We start from the raw sequence: 18,527 nt of genomic DNA, 5'->3' as shown, positions 1-18,527 counted from the left end.
ATGGAAAAGCCCTCCATTCCATTAGAAGAACCAGATAGCAATTTCTGGTTAGGAAACCAGAAGTGCTCAGGCTTCAAATAAAACAGCATCACTTGTACTTTTTATCTTCATGGTCAAGCAAATACAAACATAACTACATAGGCACACTCCTGTATGTATACACACAGAATGCACCATTTTAATATTTCACAATAAAATGCCTCAGTTTTACTACCCAAGCTACAGAGAATGTTCATCTTTTTTTTTTTTTTTTTTTTTTTTTTTTTGAGACGGAGTCTGACTCTGTCGCCAGGCTGGAGTGCAATGGCGCAATCCCGGCTCACTGCAAACTCTGTCTCCTGGGTTCATACCATTTTCCTGCCTCAGCCTCCTGTGTAGCTGGGACTACAGGCGCCCACCACCACGCCCAGCTAATTTTTTGTATTTTCATGATACAAAGTAAGTTGTAAGTGTAAGACTGCCCCACCACTAGAAATGAAAAAACAATCAGCACTAAATCCAGGCCAGACTTGATTGGTTTAAAACAATGTGTACGTGTATGTGTGTGTATGTGTACGTGTATAATACTTAACTAGCATGCAGCCAATATCAAACTGAAAAAACAGTGAGATCAAAATTTTATTACGGTTGTTTTTTTTTTTATTTTAAGAAAACTCAATGCTTGGCTAAGTGGTGATGAGACATTATGCTGACTGTGTTATATTATGAATGCACTAAAATAAACAGACAGATGAAGCAGTATGCTATTTCCAAAAGCAGTGCAAGTGGAGTGAAAGCATTTCCATATGAACCTGGCTTTAAAAATTGGGCTGTCAAAAGAACAGTTAAATGTAACACAAAGTAAGAAACTGTCCAATCACTGAAGGCCTTTTTTTTTTTTTTTTTTTTTTTTGTCTGGTTTTCAATTCACTGCTTGTAAGTAATGTATTTACTAAAGAAGAGTGAAAGCATGAGTAATTCACGAGTAAAGACCAGCTGAGAAACTCAAGAGCAATGTCTTCTGATTGACAACAGTGAAAGGAAAGCAAAGGTCAAAGGGAGAGGGGAAAAAAATAAAGAAAAAATTAAGGTTATATACATTAGTATCACTTTTACAAAACCACTCAAGAGGATGACTGTCATCTTCTCAGAAAAAAGCTATTGATAGAAAATGGTAGTGGAATTTCTCTTCTAAAACTTTAGGTTAAAACTGTTCTTTAAATCCTCAGGGACTATAATAAAATATTTAATATGCCACTCTAAGTCCTTCCAATCATAACAAAGGCAACAGAAACAATAGACACTTCTCCCATAATCTGCTCCCCTCACCAACCTCCTAGGGGAAGTGAATGAGCAATACAGAAAATCTGGACCTTTCCCATCATTTCAAACTATCTGCTTTTGGAGGAAAAGAGGCAGCTCTGTGACTCTGCAGGAAGGGCTAGTATTCAGTATGGTCCCCTTTCCTACCAATAAAAGAAAAAAGGTTTTATAAACACTTGTCGAAAATCCAATAGGCTTAAGGTAAGGTTTTATAAACATTCATCAAAAATCCAATAGGCTTAAGGATGATGGGTAACACAAGGAGGCACAAGAAAATAACTTTTAACAAAGTAAAAGTAGTGATGCACACCTGTAATCCCAGCATTTTGGGAGGCTGAGGTGGGTGGATCACCTATGGTCAGGAGTTCAAGACCAGCCTGGCCAACATGGTGAAACCCTGTCTCTACTGAAAAAATACAAAAATTAGCTAGGCATGGTGGCAGGCACCTGTAATCCCAGCTACTCCGGAGGCTGAGGCAGGAGAATTGCTTGAACCCAGGAGGTAGAGGTTGCAGTAAGGCGAGACTGTGCCACTGTACTCCAGCCTGAACCACAGAATGAGACCATGTCTAAAAAAAAAAAAAAAAAAAAAAAAATTAGCCAGGCATGGTGGCAGGCACCTGTAGTCCCAGCTACTTGGGAAGCTGAGTCACAAGAATCACTTGAACCTGGGAGGCGGAGGTTGCAGTGAGCCAAGATCACATAACTGCACTCTAGCCTGGGTGATAGAGACTCTGGTTCAAAAAAAAAAAAGTTTAAAAAAAAGAACACTTAAAATTTTACTTCCAAATGACCAGGCAACAGAAATAAGATCTCTCTAATCTAGTGTGTCCTACTTCTTTTTTTCTTATTTTGTCTCACATATTTGTTTATTCTCCCAGATCCTGTGTCCTACTTCTATCTAATTCAATGTAGGCTATGAAGCTCCTCCTCCTTCTACCTAAATTAACACATCACAAATAATACATATATTTATGTGTTTCAGAAGTAAATTTTCATTAGAAGCATAATTACTAATACACATTTCTGAATATGCATTTATTTATTTAAAAAATTAAATATCCAGCCTTAGTACTATATACTGTTTGTTATTTTAAGTGGAGAAGGTAGCACTATTTAATAATCAAGGCATGTATCAATTCTACTCCTACTCATTGAGATTATTCAACAATGATTACTCAATTAGACTGCCTGTGATCGTGTTTTCCCTATAACATGTACTAGAAAAAAATCCTGGACATTGTGAGAGGTAAAATAGCATTAGCCTCATGTGCCACAGGAATAAATTTTCCAAAAATCTTTCAATGTAGCCCTCTAAGAAGGCTTAAAAAATATTTAATGTAATTTAGTGGTTTAAAAAAGTCTTTGTTGAGTATATTAATAATGAATACTAGCTTGCAAATTTCATCTAATTAAATTTCCTACTACTGTTGAGTACCGACAGAATTATAGCTTGTGTAAGAATATTAACCAACCATGCACCTTGTAGAATATGGTACTGGGGAGTTGATTCCGATGGCTCTGTTCTTAAACTTTGAACCCCAATTTTTAAAATTAAAAGGCAAAAGTTATTTTTCAAATACAAGATACTGATCTAGTCTACAGATTTCATTACAAAATTCTGCCTTGTGATAATCCCCCAAATAATACAGAACAAGGCATAAACCAGTGATTTTTAACTTAGCAAAGTGAGCTTGGCATTTTATCCATATGTCAAAACACAAGACTAGGCTTTCAGTGAAACAGCCGATGAGAATTCTCCCTCTGCAACATTATCACATGTGCCATCAATTACTGCCATGCCTAAGTCTAGCATCATGCTAGCACATTAAGGCAGAAGGTATTCTATACAGAGTTCACTGGACCAGAAGGACAAAATTAGGGAGGTGGAGGCCAGGCGCCGTGGCTCATGCCTGTAATCTTAGCACTTTGGGAGGCCCAGGCAGGTGGATCACCTGAGGTCAAGAGTTCGAGATCAGCCTGGCCAACATGGGGAAACCTCATTTCTACTAAAAATACAAAAATTAGCCAGGGCGTGGCGGTGGGCGCCTATAATCTCAATTACTCAGGAGGCTGAGGCAGGAGAATCGCTTGAACCCAGGAGGCGGAGGTTGCAGTGAACCAAGATCGCACCACTGCACTCCAGCCTGGGCGACAGAGCAAAAACTCCGTCTCAAAAAAAAAAAAAAAGGGGAGGTGGAGAGAAAGAAGAGAAGAAATTTTAAAAAGGTAGGCCGTGCAATACTAACCAGATCATGGCTGCCTAGCTAATACGGGCCAACTGCTATGGAAGAAAAATGTTGAACACCCCAGGTTGTGTAAATTTCTGTAAACACCCAAACACAAACACACAAATACACACAATACCAACCTAATTGGGAACATTAATATATGTTGATCCTTTACTATGTTACGGTTTTGAAAACAAAAGCTAAAGTTAAAATATCTGCACTCTCTAAATTGCCTTCATATTTTCCTGAGGAAGAAGCTAGTTAGTGTTTCTTAAAGGGAAGGGGGCTGGCTTGTCATGACGGTTATAAAGATTCAGATTTCCTCTGACTTTTTTCCCCACTCACGTTTTACCAGTAACTCACTGAAACCCTTATTAAATATGTACACTTAAGCACAAATACTAAATGCTGACGATAAGGACAAGTTCAGACATTTTAACAATGGACTGTGTTATTTAAAAATAATGGGCTTTTTGCTGGGTACGGTGGCTCACGCCTGTAATCCCAGCACTTTGGGAGGCCGAGGCAAGCAGATCACGAGGTCAGGAGTTCAAGACCAGCCTGACCAACATTGTGAAACCCCGTCTCTACTAAAAATACAAAAATTAGCCGGGTGTGGTGATGTGTGCCTGTAATCTCAGCTACTTAGGAGGCTGAGGCAGAAGAATCGCTTGAATCTAGGAGGCAGAGGTTGCAGTGAGCTGAGATTATGTGCCATTGTACTCCAGCCTGGGCGACAGAGTGAGACACCATCTCAAATTTTAAAAAATTTTAAAAAATTAAATGGATTTTTCAAAATGAAAATAATATTCAAAAATTTAGAAGTTTTTTTTTTTTTTTTTTTTTGAGACAGAGCTTCGTTCTTGCCCAGGTTGGAGTACAATCGTGTGGTCTTGGCTCACTGCAACCTCCGGCTACCAGGTTCAAGCAATTCTCCTGCCTCAGCCTCCCAAGCTGCTGGGATTACAGGTGCCCACCACCATGCCAGGCTAATTTTTTTCTATTTTTAGTAGAAACAGGGTTTCACCATGTTGGCCAGGCTGGTCTTGAACTCCTGACCTTGGGTGATCCACCTCCCTCAGTTTCCCAGATTATTGGGATTGATTATAGGCGTGAGCCAACGTGTCCAACCGAAGTTTTTTTTTTTTAAACTGAGTCAGATAAATAAATCTCCTTGTTCTATTGCTGATATCATCAGTGTCCAAAACTAAGCAGTGTGAAAAGATAGAAATAATCAACTTTTGACAAAAACTAGACATTTATTAAGCTACATAGACCAAACTTGCCATGTTTCACAAGAGTCTGGTAAATAAAATGTATTACTCCTTAACTGTTTCTTTTGTTGTTGTTGAAACGGAGATTTGCTCTGTTGCCCAGGCTGGAGTGCAGTGGAATCTCGGCTAACTGCAACCTCCACCTCCTGGGTTCAAGCGATTCTCGTTCCTCAGCCTCAGGAGTAACTAGGATTACAAGTGCATGCCACCACAGCTGGCTATTTTTTGTATTTTTGTAGAGTTGGGGTTCACCATGTTAGCCAGGCTGCTTTCAAATTCCTGACCTCAGGTGATCCGCCCACCTCGGCCTCCCAAAGTGCTGGGATTACAGGCATTAGCCACTGTGCCCAGCCCTTAACTGTTTCTAACGGAACTTTTAAAAAATTTTTTCCATACATATTCTACTTCCACGTAGGAACATTTCATACATAATTATATTGCCCAGGAAAGGGCAATCTATAAAGGATCAAAATACATTTTACTCCTTTATTCAGTTGACAAAATGCTAAACTTTACCTTGCTACCTTCAACAAAATATTAGTATGGGCCAAAAATATATTTTTCCCCCATCAAAATTCTAATGTGTTTCTAGATATTTTTGGACTGATTTCCCAACATATTAAATATTACATTACACTCCAAACTCTGATTACTGTATGGCATGCAAGAAAACAATTCTAAACTGTATTGGTTATTAATAAGTTTAAGTTCATTCACATCAAGTGTCACACGAACACTACCTACCTAACTGGCTAAGACCCGAAATTAAGCAATGATCATCTGATCGATTCTGTAGGCTTGTCAACTGGTGCTTACTCAATGTCCAAGTGTCCTTCTTCATACTGATCAAAGTGATGACCCTGAAAAAAGATGATGACAGCTATTTTTCAAGAGCAATAAATGTCAAACTTATTAACAGCCTATTGAAGTTTTTTCTTTCCTTTTTTTTTTTTTTTAACCTCAAAGGAGACTGCAATCTTTTTCAGTAGACAATCAAAACCACACCACAAATTTCAACTTTTAAAAAATTTATGAAAAACGTTTTAGGGCCGGGCACAGTGGCTCACGCCTGTAATCCCAGCACTTTGGGAGGCAGAGGCAGGAAGATCACTTGAACCCAAGAGTTCAAAACCAGCCAGGGCAACACAGTGAGACCCTGTTTCTGAAAAAAAAAAAAAAATTCAATTAGCCACACATGGTGGTGTGAACCTGTAGTGCCAGCTATTCAGGAGGCTGAAGTGGGAGGCTCACTTGAGCCCAGGAGGTCGAGACAACAATGAACTGTGATCAAGCCACTGCACTCCAAGCATGAGTGACAGAACGAGACCCTATTTCAAACAAAACAAAACAAAATTTATTAGGAATCTAGGCCTAGCAATCTGAACTCTTCTCCTAACAGGTGTTGAAATTGTCAACTAAAACACTATCAACCATTTGGGACACCAACCCTCTTAGACTGACTACATTAGGAAAACTATACGGATTCTTACCAACAGGCAGAGCGCGGCTGGCTCCCCCAGGGCCCTCCAGGCTCCTCTGGCCCAGGCCAGCGGGTGAGCTGGGGGCTCCAAGACGGGCCGCGCCCCACCCTCTGCACACACCGGGGGCCCGTTGTGGCTGCCCCCTGGCCGGACCCAGGCCGTGAAGCTTCCCCACCCCACCTCGGTGACTGACGGCGGCGTCAGCCTCTCCCAGCCCGGACCCTGCCGGCCGCCTGGTCTCCCGGCCCAAGCCTGCCCGGCCTCGACGAAACCCCTCCGAGCCTCCGGGACGCAGCGCCTTTGGGTGGCAGCGGGAGTGGCGAGCCAAGAAGCCTGATGGCTGCCCGAACACCGCGCGGCGGAGGCCCTAAGGGTGCAGAGGGCCTGGCAAGGCGGCCTCAGGACGCAGGCACGGCCTTCTCCTTAGGCCTCGGAACCGCGCAGACCCGGTCCCGGTGACCGCTGTGTCCCTATTGGTCGAGACCTACCTAGTCCCGACCTCAACAGACAAAAGCCTTAACCGGCCTGGAAGGCGAGCGAAGTTCCAAACGACGACGGGTAGAACGGTTAGCGGCCATTGGGCGGTTGGTCTTCGTGCTACTAGACCTCGCTGCTGGAAGAGAGAAATAGAATGACAGGCCACGTTTGGCCCGTTGGAAATGCCCACCACCCTTTGGGAAGACTTATGGCCGTTTATAGAAGGCCTGTATATGTAATATGAAAAAGCTGCTCTCAGGCTGGGCGCAGTGGCTCAGGCCTGTAATCCCAGCACTTTGGGAGGCCGAGGCGGGAGGATCACCTGAGGTCAGGAGTTGGAGATCAGCCTGGCCAACATGGTGGAACCCCGTCTCTACTAAAAATACACAAAAATTAGCTGGGCGTGGCGGCGGGTACCTGTAATCCCAGCTACTTGGGAGGCTGAGGCAGGAGAATCGCTTGAACCCAGGAGGCGGAGGTTGCAGTTAGCAGAGATCAGGCCACAGCACTCCAGCCTAGGCAACAGGGTGAAACTCTGTCTCAAAAAAAAAAAGAAAAAAAAGCTGCTCTCAATTCCACCCCTCTCACATCTAGCCCTTCTAGATGAAAACAGCCGTGTTGTTTTACTTTGATAAGCAATATTGCATTAAATTTTTAATAATGAAGAAAATAAGTCATAATAATGAAAATAAAATCTGTATTTTAATACTGCTCAAGTCTGATAACATTATTGTAAACTAAAACTGCTAAGACATTAAACTTTAAATCAGTTGATACCTCTCGGCTTCTCAAGGAATTAAAAACAATCTCTTGACAGTTTCCAAAGCAACTGTTCCTCAAGATGATCTGCCAAGGGAGATAAACATGCCCGTATCATGCTGTATTTGATCATAAGCGAGTTGTCACTGCAACTAAAGTAAAAACGGTTTCAACAAATGATAGTTACAGACAACTAAGAAGTTCTCTCTAAACATAATTTTCACAGATCTCCCCACTTCATTAGGAAGAAATAGCTCATAATTTGGTTTTAAATCAAAATATCAATTTTCTGGTTCCTTTCTTGCAATAAAGTATAGGGCATGAGGATTTGTGAGTCCTACAATGACCTAAGTCAAAAGACTAAAAACTTCGGTCTTTTGGTCTAGCCTAAATGAATTCAGTGTGTGAAACGATATGACAACTGGATTATTAACCTAACAAGAAGTTACTTTGCCTTTTCAAAGTAAAATTAAAACTCTAATTCAATGATGGGGAGTTCTAACATGTAATTTGCCACATTGTATCATAAATGTCAGGTTTCTCTCACTAGACTGTAAAGTCCTTGAGGACAAGAACTGAGTCTTGTTTATCTCTTACAAACCTAAACTTAATATGGCAGCCAAACACTAGGGAACAATTAGGTGCTAAAATTGTGTGGCAATGATGAACAAGTTCTAGAACAAGATGGTGGTGGTGATGTTCGTACAATATTGTTTATGTACTTAATACCACCGAACTATATACTTTTTAAGAGAAGGGGGTCTTGCTATGTTGCCCAGGCTGCCTTCAAACTCCTGGGCTCAAGGAGTCCAGGCTCAGCTTCCTGACTAGCTAGAACAACAGGCTCCACTACATGTGGCTTGAATTATATACTTTAAAATAGTTAAAGTGATAAGTTTTATTACATGTATTTTACCACAATAAAAATAATAAAAATAAAATTGTATGGCAAAATCTGTATAAATGAAGAAAGGTAAAAAATAAAAAGAAAAATGGAATAGCACGGGACAGGAGTACGTTTTCCAAAGACCAAAAAAAAGGACTTAAGAGTAGGTATTTCAGGAATGAGAAAAAACACTCATCAACAAATGATTAAAAAAATTTTTAAATAGCTGTTAATCCTGAAAGTCTGTCTTAAATTAACCTCCAATATTTTGTCCAATGATATTTTTAAAATAACACCTGCTTCTTGGCATTTTAATTTCTACTGTAACATTTAAAATTTTAAGTTAATTTAAAGGTGTTAATTGCAAAGTACTTCAATTACTAAATAATAAATATCCAAACATTGAGATTAGCTCAAACTTCATTATATTATAGAACACCAATGTACAGCCAAATATCAATTATTGCGCTCTACAGGTCTATACAATTTAATGATAAAAGAATAGACCAGGCACAGTGGCTCATGCCTGTAATTCTAGCACTTTGGGAGGCCGAAGTGGCAGCATTCATTGCTAGAGGCCAGGAAGTTGGACTCCAGTGAGAGTCCTTGTATAGGACTCTTGCATAGTGAGACCTTGTCTCTACAAAAAAATTAGTGGGGCGTGGTGGCGTGTGCTTGTATTCCTAGTCCTATAGTCCAAGCTGAGGCAGGAGGATCAGTTCAGCCCAGGGGTTCAAGACTGCAGTGAGCGGATTGACCCACTGCACTCAGGCCTAGGTGACAAACCAAGAGTCTGTCTCAAAAACAAACAAACAAAAAAACACCTCATCCTAAAAACAATAATTGTGTACTACTTTTTAAAAGTAAGTAAACCTTCAGTTAGTTTGTTTAGAGACAGAGTCTTTCTCTATCACCCAGGCTGGAGTGCAGTGGAGCCATCATAGCTTACTGTAAACCTGAACTCCTGGGCTCAAGCAATCCTCCCACCTCAGCCTCAGCCTTCCAGCTGGGACAACAGGCATGCACCACCATGCCCAGCTAGGTTTTTTATTATTTTAATTTATTTATTTATTTATTTTTGAGATGGAGTCTTGCTCTGTCACCCAGGCTAGAGTGCAGTGGCGTGATCTCTGCTCACCGCAACCTCCGCCTCCTGGGTTCAAGCGATTCTCCTGCCTCAGCCTCCTGAGTAGCTGGGATCACAGGCGTGTGCCACCACACACAGGTAATTTTTTTTTTTTTTTTTTTTTTTTTTTTTTGCATTTTTAGTAGAAACAGAGTTTCACCATGTTGGCCAGGCTGGTCTTGAACTCCTGACCTCAGGTGACCTGCCACCTTGGCCTCCCAGAGTGCTGGGATTACAGGCGTGAGCCACCGTGCCTGACCTGTTTTTGATTTTTGTAGAGAGGAGGTTTCACTATGTTGCCCAGGTGGTCTCAAGCTCCTGGGCTCAAGTGATCCTCCTGCCTCTGTCTCTCAAAGTTCCAGGATTACTGTCTGGCCTAGAGTATTTAACTTAGGACAACTACGTGATGGTTTTAAACAAAAAGAGAATTGCCCCAAAATGTATCACTATCAAAGATGATATAAAGCACAAACACAGATTATTAGAGAACTACCAGGTAATTCTACAACAAAGAAAATGGGCACCTTCTAGGAAAAACCATTTCAGCTCATCCCTGCTGCATGAAAACTCACACAAGCTTTTCCAAACAGATAATGAATCATTAGCAAAATGTTCTTTTAATCTTAGGCTTAAAGTTATTTAGAAAACCCTTCTGCAGATTACAAACTACTGTCAGCAAGCACCAGGTTCCAAATAAGACACTTAACAAATTTCTAAATTTGTTACCTAATTAACTTTTCAAATCATTTGGGATCTGTCAGATGCAATCCAAATAAGGATTAATAATATAGTTTTAGAGTTTTAGTCCAAAAAAAGACCCACACATCTATTCAACAAAAGTATAAAGACAATTTAACAGAGAAATGATAGTGTTTTCATTAAATGACACTAGAACTAGGTGTCCACATGCAAAACAAACCAAAAAAAAAAGAGCCTCAATCCATACTTCAAATCAAAATAAAAAAATAACTCAAAATGTGCTGCAGACCTAAATGTAAAACTGAAAATGATATATTCTAGAAGAAAAAATACAGAAGAAAATCTTTGTGACCACAGGCTAGACAAATATTTTCTTAGAGACAACACAAAAGCACAATATGTGGAATAAAAAATTGATAAGCTGAAATGGGAGAAAATATTTACAAAGCTTATTCCTTTTCTAAAAAAATAAGAAACGAATGAAGAAACAAATCCATACCTGAATAAAAACTTGTATCCAGAAAATATATAGAATTCTCAAAAGAGAGGTAAAAAACCCAATTTTTAAAGTGGGCATAAGATTTAAACAGACATTTCATCAACGATACACAGGTTGCAAGTAAGCACATGAAAACACATTCACGATCATTAATCATTAAGGAAATACAAACTAGAACCACAAGGTATTACCACCACATGCCTATTGAAATGGCATTTTTAAAAAAACTGATAATACCACTTATTTCTTATTTGTTTGTTTGGAGACAGTGTCTCTCTCTCTTGCCCAGGCTGGAGTGCAGTGGCACATTCATGGCTCACTCCAGCCTCAACCTTCCTGGGCTTAAGTGATCCTCCCACCTCAGGCTGCTGAGTGGCTGGGACTAGAGGTGCACACCACCATACTAAGCTAATTTTTGTATTTTTGGTAGAGACAGGGTTTTGCCATATTGCCCAGGCTGGTCTCGAACTCCTGGACACAAACCATCTACCCACCTCAGCCTCCCAAAGTGCTGGGATTGCAGGCGTGAGCCTTCCTCTGATAAAATTTCAGATAAGCAACTTTCAGCCATTGCTGGTGGGAACATAAATTAGTACAGTCAACTTCGGAAAACAATTTGGAAATTTCCTATAAAGTTAAACGCACACTTTCAGTTGTTGCAATCAGGAGCCAAAAAAAGAAAAAACAATTAAACATACACTTACTACACAACCCAGCAATACTGTCCTTAGGCATTTAACCTAATAAAAAGAAAACGTGGGCCGGGCCCCTGGCTCACACCTGTAATCCCAGCACTTTGGGAGGCCGAGGCGGGCGGGTCACGAGGTCAGGAATTCGAGACCATCCTGGCTCACACGGTGAAACCCCGCCTCTACTAAAAATACAAAAAAAATTAGCCGGGTGTGGTGGCGGGTGCCCGTAGTCCCACCTACTCAGGAGGCTGAGGCAGGAGAATGGCATAAACCTAGGAGGCGGAGCTTGGAGTGAGCCGAAGTCGTGCCACTGCACTCCAGCCTGGGTGACAGAGCGAGACTCCGTCTCAAAAAAAAGAAAAAAAGAAAAACGTACATTCATAAAAACACCTGTCTGTGAATCTTTGTAACAACTTTATTTGCACACTGGAAACTATCGGAATGTCTGTCAACTGGGAAATGGACTTTAAAAACTATGGTATACCCCATACAGTGAGATATTACTCAGGTCCAAAAAGAAAGAAATTATTCATACAAGTAATAACAGAGATGAATCTCAAATTCATTATGCTAAGTGAAAAAAAGCCATACTCAAAAAACTTCCATATATAGGACACTCTGAAAAAAGCAAAACTGAAGAAAAAGGTCAGTTATTGTCAGAGCTATACACTGATTGTGATGATGGCCACACTATGATGCATTTTGTCAATACTCAAACCGTACTTTTATTTTTTCACCCTGTCTTATGATGCTGATAAACTGTACCTGTAAATGGGTGAATTTCACTGTAACTTAATTGTACTTTAATTTGTTGAAAAATGGCAGAAACAGGCTAAATATTTCTATAACTCCCCTCTAAAAAATATATTTTTCAAACACTTAATTCAAATCCTGTTCTGTAGGCAGATTGTGATGGTAGTTACAAGAATCTACACGTGTTAAAATTCACAGAACTAGGCCAGGCATGGTGGCTCACGCCTGTAATCCCAGCGCTTTGGGAAGCTGAGGCAGACAGATCACTTGAGGCCAGGCGTTCGCTACAAGCCTGGCCAACATGGAGAACATGCCCGTGATCCCAGCTACTCAGGAGACTGAGGCAGGAGAATCGCTTGAACCTACAAGGCGGAGGTTGCAGTGAGCCAAGATGGCGTCACCGCACTCCAACCTGGGCGACGGAGCGAGACTCTGTCTCAAAAATAAATAAATGGCCGGGCGCGGTGGTTCAAGCCTGTAATCCCAGCACTTTGGGAGGCCGAGACGGGCGGATCACGAGGTCAGGAGATCGAGACCATCCTGGCTAACACGGAGAAACCCCGTCTCTACTAAAAAAATACAAAAAACTAGCCGGACGAGGTGGCGGGCGCCTGTAGTCCCAGCTACTCGGGAGGCTGAGGCAGGAAAATGGCGCAAACCCGGGAGGCGGAGCTTGCAGTGAGCTGAGATCCAGCCACTGCACTCCAGCCTGGGCGACAGAGCCAGACTCCGTCTCAAAAAAAAAAAAAAAAAAAAAAAATTTTTTTAAATAATAATAAATAAATAAATAAATTCGTAGAAATGCATATCAAAATAAGTCAAGACTACTGCATGATAATTTTTAAAGCTAAATGAAAATAAAACAAACTAAAAAGCATATAGAGCAGCTCTAGAATACATTAGAAGCTTGTAGTAGAAGTTAACTGTTAGAAATGGGTGTCTAAGTGTTAAGAGATGAGAGGTAGGCTACTTTTTTTTTTTTTTTTGAGACTGAGTCTTGCTCAGTCGCCCAGGCTGGAGTGCGGTGGCGCAATCTCGGCTCACTGCAAGCTCCGCCTCCCGGGTTCACGCCATTCTCCTGCCTCAGCCTCGCCCGGCCGAGAGGTAGGCTACTTTTAACTGCATTTTTTTCCTTTTGAATTTCATACTTACTGCATTTTAAAATAAATTTTAAAATATTTAATCAGAAATTGATTTTGTTCATTTTTTATTTTTTTAAGACAGAATCTTGCTGTATCACCCAGGCTGGAGTGCAGTATGCAATCTCAACTCACTGCAACCTCTGCCTCCTGGGTTCAAGCAATTCTCATGCCTCAGCCTCCCGAGAAACTGGCATGCACCACCACGTTAATTTTTGTATTTTTTTTTAGCAAATGTAAACAGCCACCCTAAATCACCCCAAAGGACAGACCCGAGTTGTTCTTTTCATCTTTAATGTTTACACCTCTCTGAATCTGAGAAGTTGCTGCCAGGATTCTAGTACATACCAAAACGTGATGACAATACTCTCACCTGTGCAAACTTTTGTGCATCTACCGCTATCTAAAGGAAGCAACAAGGCATGTTTGTGACTGAAGTTCAATTTGCCCAGTGTGCCCACACCTACTTCACTGATTGATATTCTAATAGTGGGATAAATAATTCAATAGGGATAAAGCTTGGATTTTCCTCTTCTTCTCTCTTAGTGCTTACATTCTTGTCATGATATTGATGTGCCACAGGCAAGCCAGCATGTCAGTGTGCTCTATCTGAATAAGGTATAGCCTTTCTACATTGCAGAGTCATTCAGTTTCTAAAATAATGGAGCTTGTATTGTTAGAACTAACGGACTAAGAAAATTTTTAAAAACAAGCCATCCGTCTGGACCTGTGTAGGTGAATGAAGGAGAAGCACTTTAAAGTCAGGGAAAAAAATATGCACATACTTAACATTTAGAATTATCAACCACTGCTGGTTTTCCATAGACCATTTCATTTTTTATTTCATCTGTGAAAGATATGATTATTGCTACCATTCAGAGGGGGACTTTGATTGTTAACTGCCTGGTCCTCCTTGCTTGGCACCCTGCAAACAAATGTGCTCCTTTCTCCCACTGCAAAACCTCAGTATGGTTTGGCTTTACTGTGCTGGGCCAGTGGACCCCAGTTAAGTCCGCTAATAAGCTCTTGCTATGTCCTTGGGATGGGTTTCAGATTCAAAATAGACTGACCCTACCCACACTGCTGACTCGGCTGGTCAGTATTTGTCAATAACATAGAGGCTTCATTCAAAGTTGTAATTACTGGAACCCAAGGGTGATTTCAGGATTTTATGGAGCCTGAACCTTACCTATGAATGATAAAAACATGGAAAAGTATGAATACAAAGATTCCCAAGGGCCTCCCAGGACTGTGCAAGTGAAAAGCCCTGATGCTGAGGCTCTATTCAATTCATCGTCATTCCACCACAGCTGAGGCCCTTTTTTTTGTTTTGTTTTACAAACTTTTGTAATGCAATAAAATATACTGTTTCAACTTATAAACACCACAGAACAGTGTCATATCAGTCACAAAATTACTGGCACCTTCCCTTGGCAACTTGCCTTTGGAAAGAAATGCAATGGGCCCATTTCTCACTATGGCAAATGTTTCCTGAAGCAAATTAGCCTTTTTTACTAGAAAGATTTGACCCAAAACGAAGGAGCCCAGCCCCCAGCATACATTTGGTGTGTTGAGACCATTGTGCCAATAGGGTCACTTGTTTCATGCATTTTCTTGCCCATGCCAAAGGTCAGAACTAGGAAAAACAGGGCAGGTCATATATAAACTATGTAAGTTTCTTGGTCTCTTCGTACTTTAGCTTCCCCATTTGAATAAACGAATGGATCTTTTTTTTTTTTTTTTTCCTGAGACGGAGTTTCGCTCTTGGAGTGCAATGGCACAATCGCGTCTCACCGCAACCTCCGCCTCCCAGGTTCAAGCGATTCTCCTGCCTCAGCCTCCCAAGTAGCTGGGATTACAGGCATGTGCCACCACGCCCGGCTAATTTTGTATTTTTAGTAGAGACGGGGTTTCTCCATGTTGGTCAGGCTGGTCTCAAACTCCCGACCTCAGGTAATCCGCCTGCCTCGGCCTCCCAAAGTGCTGGGATTATAGGCGTAAGCCACTGCACCCAGCCCAACGAATGGATCTTAAGACATACTTTTCAGAGTTCATAATGGGCTTATACCCAGCTAACCAATAATTGTATGAGGTTCTTACACGTAAATAGTTGTTTACATGTATTCATCTTCCATTTCACTTACAACTTGTGTAAAAACTGCATCCCGTGCCAGGCCTGAAATGTTCCAAACCTCAGTTCTGTGAGTAAATTGCAACCAAGATTCCTGCCAAAAAAGACACAAGCTAAAGAAGAAAAAATATATATTCTTTCAGAACGTTTATCGCTTGCATTGATTCTAATTTGCATAAGATGGAACATAACCTCAATACTTTCTCTATGTACTAAAGAAATCTCACAGTGAAAGATACTGGCTTATGATTTATACTTTAACCTTGCACTTGTGGTGCATTAGATACAAAACAGCGAATGCTCAGTAAATACTTACGTTAAGTGAGCTTTATTTCCCTAGGACAGGATTTCACAACTTCAGGGCCATTGACTCTTGGACTATATAATTCTTTGCCATGGGGGTTTGTCCTGTACCTTGTAGGATATTTAGCAGCATTCCTGGCCTCTGCCTACCAGATGCCAGGAGGACACCCACAGTTGTGGCAACCAAAACTGTCTGCAGACATAGCCAAGTGTCACCTGGGTGCAAAATCACACTGGTTGAGAACCACTGCTCTCTGATGACTCACTATGATCTGTGTAGTAATTCTTACACTAATCTTTCCTAGGGACAAAGAGGATTTGCTATATAATTTTAGTAACTTAAAAATTCTAATCATATTTCAAAATGAATAGCAAAGGGGTTTATCGTTAAGTTTTATTAAAGTTCTAAATGTAATCGAGTTATATTTGTAATTTACATAAAGTGCAAAAATGGTAGTGGTTCATATATATGTCTTTCAATAGGCTATATTTTATTGCAGGATAAATCTCTAGGAAAAGTAAAAGGAAAATATTGCCTTGATTAGTTATTAGATGTCAAATTAGTAGGAATAAATAGGAAGAGTTTACAGTAACATTAAATACATAATTTTCATCTAAACTCTATATGTTTGGACTTGTATTTGAACTTCCCAGAGCCTCTAACCTTGCCAGTACCTCTCCTAGAGTCTCACCTTCATGGTTTTAATACATAAAATATACAACTATAGATCTTGATAGACTTTGGAATTAATTTTTCCTGAGAGCAGTAGACTTGATGAGATGACCTTTTGTAGTCTCATCAAATCCTAGATTGTGAGCTCGAAGTTTTTATCTTTATATATAGTTTCTAATATTAAAAGAAATAGTCTCACCTTCCTAGTTTAGGTCTATTTTCCTAAGCCAGTTCAACGTCAGAAGAAATAAAAGACATCCTTTCACATCATTTGAAAGGAAGTTACCCCTTTAACTAATACATAACTTTGAACTAATTCAAACCATATTAATATAATTAATTTCTATCATATTAATAGAAATTCTTTTTTGGTTATATATTGCTTTATTATTTCATGAAAGCAATTTCTTCAGTTATACAGTGACAGGGCAAAAAAACAACATGGAACTGGATTTTTATTTTTCAAATAAAAACAGGTGTAGTCAACACCCATTCTTAACTCCAGTTGACTCTTATTTCCATTGATTCCAGCTTGTCAGCTTGTCCCTCCCTCTTTACCTGGAAGGTGTAATGTTGTCTGACTGATGTCTCCATCTCTAGTCTCTCCCTTCCTAAACCATCCTGCACACAGTCATGAGATAAACTCTCCAGAAGTGGCTTGCAAAGACCAGCATCTCCTAGGAAATTTCTGAAGATGCAAATTTTTGGTCCCACTCTAGACCAACTGAATCAGTAATTGTGAGGGTAGAGTGCAGAACTGAGTTCTAATGCGCCCTCCCAGTGATTGTGATGCAGCTCTATCTCACAGCACTGCTGTGATAACACTGGTCCGTATGATGACTCCTTAGCTTGACATTCAAAGCCCTAGAAGATCTGGCTCTATAATTTCCTACTCTACCTCCTTGTACTCTACAGGTACTCATGGCATTCCTCAAATACTTTCCTGTGTTTTGCCCTTCTCCCATTTTCCTTTTGCAAGTTTAGAATCTTTTCCCCAAGATGTTTGTCTGATGTTACGCAACGGCCCTTCAAAGTCCTATTCAAATGGCATTGTTCTAATAACATCTTCCTGGGTCCAAATTGAAGTCGATCTCCTCTCTTCTATGCTCCAGAAACAATGTATCCCTCCTAGAGCCCACATCCATTTCTTCTTTTTAATGTAGTTATTTTTCATCCCATTTCTTCTGAGCATAAACTTCTTGAAAGCATGGACTAGGTCTTGTTCATCTGCATTGCCCACCGTGTTTAAAACCAACACATGGAAATAAATTGAACTCACAGTTATAAAATAAATGAATAGCTGGGGCAGTGAGTAGAAGGAAAATGACTATTTTAAAGGAAATGTAGTTTTATTACTTCATGGCCTTTGTAGCACTTTGGTATCTACCTGAGGGTCTTTACACCCACTTTCCTTAAGCCTTCTACGTTTGAATCTGTTTGCAAAAAAGCATCACTAATGAGCTTAATGAGGATTAATGACATACACACCTCTGAACCATGGACAAAGGATAAAAATCAAGCTTTCATAGCAATGAACATAGTATCTTCTTATCTCTAAACAGACAGAAATACCATGCAGGTATCCCTTCCTTGGTAACACGGCTGAGGACATAGTTTATTTTGTAATTAGTGAAGAGTTAGGGGCATTTCTGATATGCTTACTTGCTATAAACACTCTAGCTATACCACTTAACCATCATTTTAAACATCTGTTTTAACATAACAATTCCTGAAATGAAATCCTGAATACCAGGCTATTCTTTTGGTAGCTTAATATTCTTGATAATATTATTTACATAATTCAGCTGCTTATTATTTAATATTTAAATATTAATTTAATTTAGATTAAATTATCAAAAAATTCTGGATTAATGATATTCAAATTAATGTAGGTGGTCTATATTTTCTTCTCCTTCAGGCAACAATCTGAAGTTAACTTTAATTCCTTTCATTCTACTAAAGCAACTTTTTCAAATCTTTCTTTCTTTTTTTTTTTTTTTTTGACAGAGTCTTGCTCTGTTGCCTAGGCTGGAGTATAGTGGCATGATCCTGTAACCTCTGCTTCCTGGGTTCAAGTGATTCTCCTGCCTCAGCCTCCCGAG

General features: G+C 40.2%; 2 protein-coding genes and 1 pseudogene across 8 annotated transcripts in view; 1 reads left to right on the top strand and 2 right to left on the bottom strand.

The window, feature by feature from the left end:
* The window catches only part of LOC126938301 (uncharacterized), a 147,416-nt pseudogene extending 140,550 nt beyond the window's left edge, over nt 1-6,866 (bottom strand). The window contains exons 1-3 of the transcript XR_007720056.1: nt 6,810-6,866; nt 6,469-6,655; nt 6,298-6,398 (exon numbers count right to left, since the gene is read on the bottom strand). The product of XR_007720056.1 is annotated as an uncharacterized LOC126938301 (transcript). The remainder of the gene's footprint in view (nt 1-6,297; nt 6,399-6,468; nt 6,656-6,809) is intronic.
* RPL23 (ribosomal protein L23) overlaps nt 1-18,527 on the top strand; it is a 355,976-nt gene that overhangs the window by 142,462 nt on the left and 194,987 nt on the right. The window lies entirely within an intron of this gene.
* LOC126938550 (leucine-rich repeat-containing protein 37A-like) overlaps nt 1-18,527 on the bottom strand; it is a 54,649-nt gene that overhangs the window by 25,974 nt on the left and 10,148 nt on the right. The gene's annotated exons all lie outside the window — the stretch shown is intronic.

This window comes from Macaca thibetana, chromosome 16 (assembly GCF_024542745.1).
Source record: "Macaca thibetana thibetana isolate TM-01 chromosome 16, ASM2454274v1, whole genome shotgun sequence".
Classification (NCBI taxonomy): Eukaryota; Metazoa; Chordata; class Mammalia; order Primates; family Cercopithecidae; genus Macaca; species Macaca thibetana.
Note: the sequence above shows the minus strand (reverse complement) of the source record. Positions and strands in the feature narration are given on the sequence as shown.